The 14593-nt window shown below is 46.3% G+C and overlaps 1 protein-coding gene across 4 annotated transcripts in view; it reads right to left on the bottom strand.

Annotated features, from left to right (window-relative positions):
- The window catches only part of LOC135396990 (neuroglobin-like), a 152116-nt gene that overhangs the window by 47944 nt on the left and 89579 nt on the right, over positions 1-14593 (bottom strand). The window lies entirely within an intron of this gene.

Here is a 14593-nt window from a genome sequence, read left to right as displayed (position 1 = left end):
TGCCAAAGATTATCCCACCTAAAGCGCGAAAAATAGGTGGAGTAGCAAGCCAGCCCTGTCTTGGCTAACCTCTCCCACAGCCCATACTGAACAAGAACAAGAGCGATAGAGAGCATAATTAGCCAATGCCTGTTGCTATACTTGCAAAATGCGTGTCGCAACATTCACGGCATAGTTGGATGGTCTTGTCCGAAGAGCACCCACTACAGCTTTCTCATGAGAACAGGATAAAGGAAGAACAATTCATCTTGCTTAGCTGACACCAGTGCTCCTTGCTGGGTTGGCTACATTATTCAGAGAGAGATACAACGCAAACAACCGAGTCTGGCATAGAAGGTTAACCGCACACGATCCATCTGTAATGCTTAGAGCAGAAATGAATAATACAAAGACAAACAACGAGAAAGGGTTCACCAATCTAAGGTTGCAATTTAGTTACTTCAGTCAAGAAAATGCGGCATCCGTTTTTCTCTCGTTTGACACACGTGACTCCTTGAAAAGGCATGCTTGGATAGGTGGAAATATACCTTAAGTGATTTATGTTAAGCACACGCTCGCAGAAATGAATTTCACTGCATAGCACGTTCCTAGCCAACCATCATCTCGAATGATATCGTTATCTGCCCATGATTTGTTGAAAACGGGAGGCGTACGCCTTTTTTGTGGCAATTATGAACAGCATAAGTGTCACAAAAAAGGCGTACGCCTCCCGTTTTCAACAAATCAGGGCAGATAATTCGAGATGATGGTTGACTACACTCTAAAAACAAAGCTTCACCGCAGAGCACGCTGTGCGCCAACAACTGCCACGAATGATAGGGTTGTCGCTTCTGATTCGAGGAGAGAGGGGGACGTACGCCTTTTTGTGGCAATTTGGATATATGGTAATTGCCACAAAAAGGCGTACTCCTCCGTCTCCCCTGGAATCAAAACCGATAACTCTATCATTCGCGGCAATGATTGGCACACGACGTGCTATGCGGTGAAGTTCTGTTTTAACCCGGGTTCGAATCCCGGTGCCGGCTGTGCTGTCTGGGGTTTTTCCTGGGTTTTCCTCAGACGCTTTCAGACATATATGTCGGCACTGTACCCCTTAGAAGTCGGCCTAGGACGCACATTCCCCGTCAGTCGTGACGTCGCCCACCTCTGTGAGGCCGACAAACGGTGAGCCCTTTCATTACCAGCACCCACCACCATCTCACGCTTACAAGTACACTCTTAAAAATGAACTTCACCACATAGCACGCTCCTAGCCAACCACCATCCCGAATGACAACGTTCTCGCCCCTGATTTGTTGAAAACGGGAGGAGGAGCCTATTTTGTGCCCATTCTGCACGGCACAAAATAGGCTCCTCCTCCCGTTTTCAACAAATCAGGGGCGAGAACGTTGTCATTCGGGATGGTGGTTGGCTAGGAGCGTGCTATGTGGAGAAGTTCATTTTTCCTCAGACGCTTTCAGACATATGTCGGCACAGTTCCCTTAGAAGTCGGCCCAGGACGCACATTCCCCCAGGGCGTGAGTCGTGACGTTGCCCACATACGTGAGGCCGACAACGGCAAGCCCTATCACCATCACCACCACCACCACCACCATCATTTTTAAGAGTGTATATGAAAAGTGACGAAATCCTTTTTGAAAGTTCTTACCTTGCCTCTTTCAGGCAGAGCAGATACACATTCTAAAAACAGAACTTCACCGCATCGCACGCTCTTCACCAAGAGAGACGGAGGCGTACGCCTTTTTGTGGCAATCTGGATACATGATAACTGACACAAAAAGGCGTACGCCACCCTCTCACTTCGAATCAGAAGCGATAACCCTCCATCCGCAGCAATGGTTGGCCCATAGCGTTCTATGCGGTGAAGTTCTGTTCTTAGAGTGCAGGGTGAGTCATGTCCAAGATGGCTGTAGAACACTCAAAACAACGACACTGAAACATTCTAAGCTTAATATGTACTTAATATGTACAAGCTTTAGCGTGGTGGAGCACGCTTCGTCTCTCGAACTTTGGTAACACGATGAAACATGCATTATGACACTTCCACAAAATGGCATTCATTTCGCCGTAATATTTCGTGAAGCCACGAAAATAATTTCGATAAAACTATCACTTTCGCACGACGCATGCATATCACTTCTTCATCTGATTAATCCTTCCTCTTGCATTATAAAGCCGCCACCCATCAACAATTTACTTTGTGTTTACCTTTTAAAAAAATGCGACATATCGCATTAACAGAAAACGTGCTTCACTTTCCATCGCGAACGTGACATAGAAAGTAGCAGCACGAATTTGCGAAAGCGGCAAGAATGAATATAACAACCTGAACGGAACGAGTTCGTGTTACCCTTTGTAATGCCCGACCGCGCTGCCGCAACAACCGCGCAATTTATGAAGCCATATAATACGTGGTAATGCGGCGTGTAGGTGCCGCGTGTTAAAGTGTTATGCAGCGCGTTATCACCAATTCCGTCGATATGTTTCGGGTTTAAGGACAACGTACTAATTACGTTTTGAAATGAATATCGCAATAAATAACGCGCGGGGCATCGCGGGGCATCATGCGCGACACACTACTGTTATAGTATATACGAGCACAGAAAATTGCAGTAATGACTATTGTCACTCGGACTCCAAATACCATTATTTACGAAGTTCGTGCCAGACGTTCCGTTTTAAGGCATTAAAAGGTACGAAGTTGACGCGACCTACTCACTACGTGTGATACAAGTTCTAAAGAATGAAACGTTGTTTTCAGGTTGAAAATGTGTTGAAGGATTTGAAATGCAATGCTACTATGTTGATTTTCAAGGTGACCCGTTTTAATACACTCTTAAAATGAATTTAACAGCATAGCATGCTCCTAGCCAACCATCATCTCAAATGATATCGTTATCTGTCCTTGATTCGTTGAAAAAGATGAGGGGTACGCCTTTTTTTTTCGCCACTTATGCTGTTCATAACTGTCACAAAATCGGCGTACGCCTCCCGTTTTCAACAATAGCAGATAACAATATCATTCGATATTACGGTTCGCTATGAGCGCGCTATGCGGTGAAGCTCATTCCTAAGAGTGCACGCTTTAACACTATGCACTTTTACCAAAGTTTGCCAACATACAAAGAGCTGCGTCTGTCCTGGTGCCCTATAGTAAGCCTTTTGATTTTGTCGATGAACGTTCTTAAAGGGGCACTAAAATGCAAAAACAACTTGTTCTCAAATGAAAGCTCGTGTTTTAATTAGCACAGTGCAAGCAAAATTAGTTCACACAGCGCTACCGTTTTAGAAGAAAAACGCAATGAAAACAGACCCGTCTTTGGCGGCAAGCAAATGGATCCTCAGGAAGCAAAGATTGGCGGCATCCAATGAGACAGCAGTCGAGGCGCGCGCATACCTATCGTGTGTGTGTGTGCGGATTTGGAACGGGGCCGGTCGTAGTGTTCCGTACATGCGCGTCATGGTGCGTATGGCTGCATTTCTCAATACCGATTTGCTGAATTGTAGCCCGCAAAAGTTATCACAAATGTTCCACTGACAACAATTATATTCACGTCCTTCGGACGGCGACACCAGTCCGCTTTGTACTCGCCCTATGTTTTCCGCCGGAACTGCTTCATGGCGTGGCACGCGCTGCATGAACTAAAAGCAGAGAGATAAAAAGGGGGGAACTGGTGTACCAAAGAGGGGAGCAAAGAAAAGGGGGGGGGGGGGGCGGAGGTTTCGAGCGACGGCTCTTCTTCAGACTAGAGGGACGGAATGTGGGGGATGTCGGGAAACATGTTGTATATATCGCCCAGCCCGCTAGGCGGCTAACACGAGAATGAATGCTCTTCGCACCGAGAGCTCTTCGGTACACCAGTTTCCCCCTTTTTACCTCTCTGTGTACGTGTACCTGGCACCCCTTTTGGATTTTCGTTCACATGAACTAAAAGCACCTGATGTATACCCGAAGCACGAGCTGAAGCAGCACCACCTATTTAGAGAAAGCCTGCTTACCTGTCGCCATGACGTAACAATTAAGAGTCAGCCAATGAGGATCGTGTTTTCAACGGCCGTAGCCAATCACGAACGTGCTTTCAGCGATATTGGCCATGCAGACGAACCAACGTCGTCCGTGAGTTGTGATTGAACGTCCCCGCGTACTAAATGGGAAAAATTTGAAATAAAACGCAAAACGGCCCCAATCTTTCTCAAAACTGATTTTCTGGAAAGCGTCTTGCACTGTTTGTCTAAATATTAGGTTTGCAGGTTCCAGGTGAGCTCCAATCATTTGCGGGTTCTTGACTTCGCAGAACGATGAATCGCAGTAGCATACGGGTTCTGACTCTTATTTGAAAGAGGGAGAGGGGGAAATGAGCAGGCTTTCTCTACGTATAGGCGGTGTTGGCTGAAGCGACGTTCACTGCTTAGTGCACTGCTTCGTAACGGAATCAAAGTTTTGAATTATGACAAGTTCGAAATTAATATAGCGTGCAACATAATTTGAAGTGAATTTGTTTTTGCATTTTAGTGCCCTTTTTCGTGAAAAGATGCTCGAGTAGTTACTAAAATTTCTAAAACGACGTTCTATACTGCTGTACAGAAGAAAGATTTTTATGCGAAGAAAAATGCGAGATAGATACAGAGAGCCTTTTTATCGGGGGTCACCGCCATCTTTCTAACTGTATACGAAAACCAATAAGAAACAGTTACTCTATACGCAAACAGCGGGAGCCAGAGTAGCCATTCATTGTGCGAATGAATTATGGCGAGCCCATTAAGCAGAAAATGACATTGAACCCGCCCGTGTAGCACCGCACTAATGACGTTAAAACTTTCCGCATTCATCACATTTCCTGCCCGTGCTGGCGCGAGTATCACCGTTGCATGAGAACGAGGCGGTGTTTCCTGTAAAGCTTGCTTCTTCACATCAATAATCCCCACACTGTGAAACTACCTTTACAGGCACATGTTAAGCGAAGAGCCTGAGGACGAGGGCTGGCCGGTATTTGGAACAGAGACGCTTAGAGGCATGGGGATCATCCGTCTTCTAACATTTCCTTACCAGTTCGCAATCTTCTGCCTTTCTTGGACCATTTGCGAAAGATGTGGCGCCCTCTCGAATGTCGTCTGCTACTGGCCGAAAACAAATGCACGCGAGGAGGCGCCGCGGTTTCGTTTTCGTGTCCTTCGTTCGAGCGTACTCCGTGCGTTCACTTTTTGAGTATCCATCTCAGATTTCGAGCCCTGTTTCTGCTGCTTCTCTCTGTACGAAGTTCGAGTGTCTGTTTGATACATGCAATATGACTCTGGTGCCCGCCGTGCCATTCCATGCCAGAGCAATAAGCTTTGTAACACTGTTTCGAAGAAGAGGAAGAAGATTCTGGTGCTTGTGGAGTGTAGGGCAGCCATTCTGCATTAAAGCTGTTCGTTATCGTTCCTAGGTCCTTTCCCTCCATTTTTGGTGCCGAAAACCAGGAACCCTATAGTCCCTCTCATTCACGGAAGGATTCCAGGAACGGGAAAATGGTATACATATTTTGTCGCGGTTGGTCGCAGTGGAGCGCAAAAGGACGCTCTTTCACTACCTTATCCACCAATGAATTACGTCCTTTTGCGCTTTGCCGCGACCAGCCGCGAGAAAAATATGCAAACCGAAACCAACTAATTCACTGCAACAAATGACCCGCTTCGGTGGCAAATTTTTCTCTAAAATGTGTCCACTGAAGGTCCCAAAACTGGTAGTACCCATTTTAATGCCGATAGCGTCCTGCTTTAGAAGTTACGTTTTTTCACGAAACTCATTTGAATTTTTATTTAAATAATGAGCGCCCCCGCACTCACTCACACGGTGCGCAGCTTGTAGGTGGTATCGGACAGATACTTGTAAAAAAGAAAGTTATTCGATTGGTGCACCCGTTCACGAATTATTTAGCCCGGGGATTTAACTGAAACATCCTGTATAGTAGCGTTAGGATAGTAATGGTAATAATGGTAGTAATGGTAATGGTAGTAATATCACCGAACTCCTCATGTAAATATCTCATTGTCACACTTGTAGATAGCTTTTAACTGCCATGCTCGCTTGTTATCGTCATCCCCCTCTCTCTCTTATCCTGGTCAATCTCATCGCTCATACCTCATACCTGTAGATAGGTTTTAACTACCACACACTCTCTCTCACATCATCTTTCCCATAATCATCTCCGACACACTCACCATGGTTTTGGCGCTCTATGGCCTTTGTTGCCTTTGTGCCATTAAACACATAATCAATCAATCAATCAGTAATGGTTCCGGCCGTTTTCAGCCAGAACGAGAGCCGCACATGCCCTGTGCACTCTCATGCAAATGGTCCACTCAGGGATATCACCGAGCTTCATGCGCTTCAAAATGTGTTACCGTTGTGAAACCATCGAAGCGATCTCGTAGACAGCACTGGCACTTCGCGGAGGCAGCCGCTCCAACTATATACAGCTTACGACTGAAATTAAGAGCTTTATTCAGCATCTCAAACTGAGACCCTTTTCCGCCATCAGCCTAAATACTACGGCTGGTCATTACCGAAACGTACGGCTCCCCTACAAAAAGTACGACGCGTAAGTAGGTTTGTTAACGCAAGCACGGAGGAAATTAAATGTGGTTGGTCCTGGACGGAATGCGTGGAGAGGAGGATGGCACTCGGGACGTGGCACGAGTGTCTGGTCGAGGAAACGGGTTCCTTTTATACACCTGCTCGCGAAATTAAATGAGCGAACTTTGCTGCGAATGTATAATGTTTCTTTTTCGCAAATATGTACAGGGTGTCGAAATACAGGGTGCTTGCTCTAACGTGTCCAGATAATATATTTAAAGCGAGCGATAAAAGAAAAGCATGTGGTGCTTTTCTGTTCCTTGAGTAAGAAACAGGTACTGCTTCACTAGTAGCACCTGTTTCTTAGTCAAGTAGCTGAAAAGTAGCGCTCGTTTCTCTTTTATCGCTCGCTTTAAATAAAATTTCTGGACACGTTAGAGCAAACACCCTGTATACGCTGACTGCGGTGCTACTGGTACACAGTCTTCAAAGTCAAACTTAAATTAAAAAAAAAAGCGAGAGAGACAAATATGTTACAACAGTTAAAGAAAACAAACAGGATGAATGATGAGCATGAGGCCGTTACGTAACTCAAAAGCATTAACGGTGTTCATACGATGGTGGGAACGAGAACGAGAAACTCATTACGAGTAGCAGAATAGCAGTAGCAGAGAAAAGCCATGGGCAATACCGGTAGTTCTATTTCCGGTACGAACGCCGTAGCGGTTGATAGGAGAGACGATTTTTAAATACTTCAAGGACACAATCGACGCAGCCAAACGAAACGAGGCACAATACTTGAAAGCCCATTTCATGCTTAACGATGGCGCCTTTTCTGATTGCGATGTCGACCGCGCCTCTAATAAACGTATCCTCAACCGTAAGGCGTTCGAACAAAAACAGCGGCCGTTGTTCCACATCGGCGAATTGGGGAACGTCGAATTACTATATGCAAATTTTACGAAACTCCGAAGGACGTGAAACGACGAGGAGTGGGTACGAATGAAAGCCACGAAAAATGAACGAGTAAAAAATGCCTCGTAACGGATTTCTCGCAACATCGTCCGAGTGCTTCTGAGAATCGATTTTTGGTAAAACGTACCGTCTGAAGGAACCTGGGTAGAAATGTTGAAACATTAAATCGGCGCCGCCGCCCCCTGTTTCTGATTCAATTGAAGAGATCAAAAACAAACGCAGGTTCAACTCCAGGAACAAACGGTTCAGGAGAAAAACAAGAACAACAAAATGAATACAATAAATCGCCTCGAGATTTGTCGGAGAAGAACCGGCTGCTCGAAGCAGGAGCTGCTTCTGCTGCGATGTACTGATTGCACCAACTCATGTACGTCCGAACTTTTCTAATGGCTGTCTTCGACATTCGTTATAAATGGTTATTGCCTTCGCAATGGCCAAGCACTGTAGCGTGTTAAAGGCGCAATAAATACATTTTGTTTGATGTATAATATTATAGCACGAGTGTTTCACTCCATTCATACATAGGCGACGGCCTGGCGCAGTTTTTTTTAGCTTTTTATTCCGTGTTAGCACCGCGAAGCGACGGTGGCTATGAGCGGCGTATAGATGTGGACAGATGGAGAGAGGACAGCAGAGAGGAGTCGGGGGACAGGCGAGGTTAGTATGCGTCCTGGCCCGACTTCAGGGGAACTGTGCCGACATTCGGCTGGAAAGTCTTCGAAAAACCCAGGAAAAAACCTCAGAAAGCACAGCCGGTGGTAGGATTCGAACCCACGACCTCCCAGTCTACAGCAAGACCTTGGCTACCACCAACAAAGCCGCTGGTCTCACGAATATGTAATTATTTTTGCCGAGATCTGTAGTTTCCTTTGTCAGCTTCGACATCGGACACCGGTTTCATCAAAATGAAGAGTTGAGTTGAGTTGATAAGAAAAGAAAAGGAATGAAGAAAAATGTAAAATTAGCAGTGATTTTGGAGTTTCAAGGACCTTGAAGTCTTGACCGTTCAGGTGCTTCCCACCAGCAACCACCAGGAGGAACCACCTGAAGCACCTCTACCACATTACCGCCAGCAACTGGGTGGAGTATCGCCCCCTGGCGATGAAACTCCCCAATCAGTCGCTTCTTCGTCGATTTCGGTTAAACGTGCCGTACGGGCGTCAGTTTGTCAGTCAGTCATGTGAGAGCGGCCTCACAGGCACTGCCTCGCGGCTACTCATGCACTATGATGAATTAACTTCATGTTGCAGTAAAATGAGTTGAGTTGAGTTTCTTTACAAAATTGGGAGGGTCAACTCTGCCTGCACTTGTGAACTTTATTGCACAGTGTTCCTTGGAATCTGTTTATTAGGCTTTGTGCACTGTCGGTGTGTGAGCCTATGTTGTTATTGTTGCTGCTGTAGCGTATATCTTTGCTGTTGCTGTTGCGTATGTCGTTGATGTTGCGCGCATGTTGTTATTGCACATGTTGTTGTTGTTATTGCGAATACATATCGGTGGGCGCGTGCGTTACGACGTTACGTTACGTTTTTGTGTGTTTGTTTTTCTCGCTTTTTTCTTCTCGTTCTGAAGTTGCAGAATTGGTCGGGTGCCGAATTCCAATCTCGCCATATATATATTTTTTATTTTACTCATCAACTTATCAAAGCTTATTGTTATTCTCTTCAGGTGCTCGCCAGTGCTTTTATATAAGGCCGCTGATCAGCTATGCGATGACCAAGAACGGCAAGAAACTCCTAGCTATTGTTTGGACGAGTTCATATCAGGGTTGATAACACCCGAGCTGTGCCCGTCATTTTCGTATACAGAATGATCGACCGAACGGAGAATGGCTCGTTAATAATAGCGAGGCTCGAAGCAATATTTCGTTTTCTTTCAAGCGTGCATAATTAATGTTTAAGAGGTGCAAGGAGTTCGGTGTATACCAGCAAATTAAAAAAAAAAATCCTAGTGAAGTACTGAGCCTTCGAAGAATACTCATCTAACACAATTTTCTCCGGAGGTTTCTTCCAAGATTCCATTATACACGATAAAGAAGTCGCCTATCAGCTGTCACCGTCACGTGTGCAGGGAGACATAGATACAAGTAAAGAACGCAAGAAATATTGCCAAGAGGAGGCACCCTGGCAAAGAGCGAGGAAAAAACAAACAGAAAAGCTTTTCCCAACAAACGACAATACGGTCACATAATCGAACAACGACAACATATTTGCGTTCAACTCGAATCTGACATTGATGGATCATATTTATCCAGGACATGATACAGTACGACAACACCTCCATATTTCATTTCGGCGTTACACATCCTCGTCGCCTATACAAGCAGACAGACATGGTCGACGCGTGCCTCCCCACCATTCCGAGAACACAGGACGCGCGCAAGAACAGGTCTTATAGAAAGGCACACATGTTCTGCACTCGAGACAATATTTGATTTACGCCGTCCACACTGCATCGCACGCGTTACGGGGTAGATCTCGCGTTCTGGATAATTTAAAAGTAGCTCCCTGTATAGAATGACGACAGGGCAAATATGCATTGCGCAGCGCCTTTTGAGAGCCTGTTTCTGCGATGTCAGTGTTTGGACTCGCGATAGTAAAATTGGCGGAGCATATTTTAGTGCAGTTGAAGGGAATAAATAACGTCCTGACTGAGCGCGCGAGAGTGGGAGGGAGAACGATCGAGTTTGAGTATAAAATAGAACGCTTGTTTCCTTTCTTAAGCGAGCCATAAATCATTGGATCAGATCGATACGTCCGTCATAAAGCCGGAGCACGAGAGGTTAAACGCATTTCGTACTTCTTTCGTGCGGCATAATCTGAGCTTTTTAAGTTTTAAAGGTGCAGCGACATTTGGCCCCAAAGTTATGAGGGACAACGTTAACTTGCAGTTATTTACATCGCTGTGAACCCGCATTGCAAGCAAAGAAGGCGACAGGCGCGCAGAAAATCGGCACTGCAAATCACGACCTACTAGAGTAGAGCGACCATGTCATTTGCACCCGTTACCTAGGGTTCCTGTAAACCTAGAGAGTGGTTGCAAATGACATGGTTGCACCTTCTCGAACCCCATATAGGTTCCTGTATACAGGACCCCTACAATTACCAGCATCTCAGCGCCACATTTGGATTCTAGCGGAGGCGCTGCTTATCGGCCTGTTTGTTGCTTCCCCAATGGACATTTTTCACAACACTTCTGCGCATGCTCTGTGACCCTGACGGCGCCGAAGAGGGTTCCCTACATATTCAATAGATGGCGCCGGCTATGCTTTAGCGCCATGGTTGGCACGCGCCGATCGTGTTTCGCTGGACAGCCGATTGGATACGACGCGAGTGTGAAAAAGGTCCATTGCTATTATGCCTCGTAGCTTACCTCGGGATTTTTGTACAAGCTGAGCATGCCCCACGGGAGATGCATTCCTGCTAAAGTTGTCAATTAATTATCATCATCATCATTCTACGCGTTTTCATGAGAGCTATTGCTGTCGTCTGCTACGATGATAGTATGCCTGCTTCTGAGCGTCCAAAATTCGAATTTCCATTATCCAATCACGATGGAGATCTCGCGGGCCGATGTGTAGCGCCCTTGGCGAATCGCGCGGACGGGATTCAGCATAGTAGTTGTCGATTATGACATAGTCCGGTATGGTCTCGTAGGTCTTGCTGCGAATATCGAAACCCATCCGGCTCTGAAACAACTGCAGGTGTCTCCGCCAGCCAGAGAAGTCACGTAATTACGACTACCAATGGGAATGGCCGAGGGCTACCGCTCCACCGACGTCAGTGTCTTGACGCCAAAGTTTACACAACGGTTCATATCTCGCCAAGTACGACATGTACAAAATAATAATAATAATAATAATTCTTTTTACCTTATACTCTGCAGTACAACGCGTGCATGATGTATTTAACCATATCTATCAAAGATCGAATTATAACAACCCCCTCAAGCGTAGCTTCGGCTTTTTTTACGCACTGTCCGTCGGGACGAGACAACTGTATTCACGATATGACCTACTAGACTATAGCGACCATGTCATATGGACCCGTCCCCAGCGCCGCGTTTGGAGGCTAGCGGTGGCGCTACTCATCGGCCCGGTTATTGCTTCCTCAATTTCTACGATACTTTGTACTTTAGCTTACCTTAGTAGTTTTGTACAAGCGGTGGATGTCACACGAGAGATACTTCTTTCTAAAGTTGATTATCATCATCATTCTACGCGTTTTCATATCAGCTATTGCTGTCGTCTGTTACGGTAGTCGTGTGTCCCCCTCTGCGCGTTCAAAATTCAAATTTCCGTTGTCCAATCATTACATCTCACGTGCCGATGAGTAGCGCCCCTAGCGGATCGTGCGGACGGGCTCCTCATAGGGGTTGTCGATTATGGGTCGCTATAATATAGTTGGTCGTGGTTCACGCATCTGTTATGTCAGTTGATTAATCAAGCTTCACAGCCTATCGCTAAAATACGTGGTTCACCTGACAGAGAAAATTCCATACGTCACACGCACTCTCAAAACAGAACTTCACAGTATTGCACACAGCCAGCCAACCGGAATGATGTTGAATCAATAATGTCGAGAACGGGAGGACCACGCCTCATTGTGACATTTATGCAGTTATGTTAATTGTCACAAAAAGGCGTACGCCATCCGCTTTCTACAAATAAAGTTGATACAGGTGTATCATTCTGTACAACGGTTGGCCTTCAGCGTGCCATGTGGTGAAGTTCTGCGGGATAACGTCGTACATCCCCTTACCATAGCCAGCGCCTCCTCTATTACTGAATGCCTCTCCAGTTGGTCAGAGCTGCCGTACTGCGCATGCGTATTAGTTCACGTTTTCTCGTTTGACGGTGCCACTAACCTACACTCACACTCTTAAAAATGAACTTCCCCACATAGCACGCTCCTAGCCAACCATCACCCCGAATGACAACGTTCTCGCCCTAGATTTGTTGAAAACGGGAGGAGGAGCCTATTTTGTGCCGTGCATAATGAACACAAAATAGGCTCCTCCTCCCGTTTTCAACAAATCAGGGGCGAGAACGTTGTCATTCGGGATGATGGTTGTCTAGGATCGTGCTATGTGGTGAAGTTCATTTCTAAGAGTGCAGGTCTGACGCGCGCTGATGTCACCTGCCGCACATGTTCGTGTTTTGATGTTTTCTTTGTAATCACTCGCAAGCAAGTGCTTGCTGCGCACAACGGAACAGTTGGAAGTAGTGTCCGGCTCCCAATCTTTCCTGGCTATCACTTTCAACCACTCCTCTCGTAACGCGAGATCCGCAAGCACCTCGATACCCCTTGCTCCTTTTTCTTGGTCACAGAAGTAAAAAAATGGCAGAAGGCAGTACGCAGTACCGCATTTTTCGAAACGTTCGAAACCGCGTTTATCGAAATCAGACAAGAGCGCTAGCAGACGACAAGGGGTATAGGGAAGTGGCGCCCTCTACGTGCCCTCCGCGGGAAAGGGAAGCGACTCGGCGCAACTGCAAATGGACAGGCATTGAGTAATAGAGGAGGCACTGTCATAGCATGCATCTCCCCCCCCCCCCCCCATCCCATACACACCACGACAATCTTCCGGATTCCTCCCACATTCGCGCTAAAAAGACCGTGATGTGGCAAAATTAATTCACGAACCATCCACGTAGGGTCACTCATGATGTATATTACCACTCTCATTACGACACTACACGTAACAGTTACAGAGCCTTCTCGAATCTCGCGACAGAATACTGCATTCTAAAAAATGAACTTCACCGCACAACACGCTCCTAGCCAACCATCATCTCGAATGATATCGTTATCTGCCTTGGCTTGTTAGAGAGTCGTACGCCCGGTTTTTTGCGACACTTGTATTGTTCATAATTGTCACAAAGACACACACACAAAAAGGCGTACGCCTCCCGTTTTCAACAAATCGGGGCAGATAACGATATCATTCGAGGTGAAGGTTGGCTAGGAGCGTGCTATGCGGTGAAGTTCATTTCTAAGAGCGTACAATTTGTACTTCTCCAGCGCAGGTCTTAACTGCACTCTCGATCTTTAACCCAGACCATTACCCACGCACTCACCCGCTTCTTTTAGTCTTAATTAAGAAAAAAAGAAAAGAAAAGCACCAGCTAGTTTACCGATGTAAAAAAGATTCCACTCAAACATTAGGGCAGCCGCACAGAAGAACAAACCGGGCGAGGTTTCGTGCACGTTAATCTCTAAATGGAGTCAGCGCCTTCACTTATTGAGCAACATTAAAATGGCGCCTGTCTGCTCAGCATTTCACTCAGCCACGAATCCTAAAAGGCATTACGACATGTCCTTAGTCGGTTTCCTTGTCGGATGCAGGAGACAATAATGAGAGGGAACCCGCGAGTGGGCGATTTACAGAGGAGCCCAAATGGGATCTCATTCCTGAAGCTAAAGAAAAAGGCGAGAAGTGGGCCGTATCGTTGACAATGGTGTGCAATATAACGCAGCTGTTTCGCTATGTTTCTCCAACAGGTTTTCTTATAGGTACTGATGCAATCACTGTGTGGCGACGAGACGTCAAATTGATAAGCCTAACAATCGCACCAGAAGAGCGATTTAGCGAGTCGCAGGGACTGCAAGCCTCGCTACGTTTTACGTTTACGTAAAAGCGTGTTACGTTTTTATAAAAAAAATGTGGCCTGCCTCGGTTTGTTCGTCTATCAGTGTGTTCTCACGAGCTACGTTCCAGCAGAAGATGTGTACCTTGCTGCTGTCAAGTGATCGCGAGCGGCGACCGCCATGCCCTTTCGTGCACTGCTAGGCGTGGGGAGCTGCCTGCGGCGCAATCATGCACAAGATATTCCGTAACAGACGACAGTTAAAGACGCGGACGCTGTCGTCTGCTAAGTGTCGTCTGCTAAGTGAACGGGACGCCACTCCCGATATTCCGGCGCCGTGGATCACACCTGGTGGATCTTCTGCCCTTTTGAGCAGTTCTCTCCTTTTTCTTCCACTGAAATATTCCGTGGGGACGTGTGAATACACGGTATGTGTGACTGCGAGCGCGCACAGCAGAAAATATGAGAGCGAA

This window comes from Ornithodoros turicata, chromosome 6 (genome assembly GCF_037126465.1).
Source record: "Ornithodoros turicata isolate Travis chromosome 6, ASM3712646v1, whole genome shotgun sequence".
Lineage (NCBI taxonomy): Eukaryota > Metazoa > Arthropoda > Arachnida > Ixodida > Argasidae > Ornithodoros > Ornithodoros turicata.
This window is presented reverse-complemented; position numbering and strand designations above follow the sequence as displayed.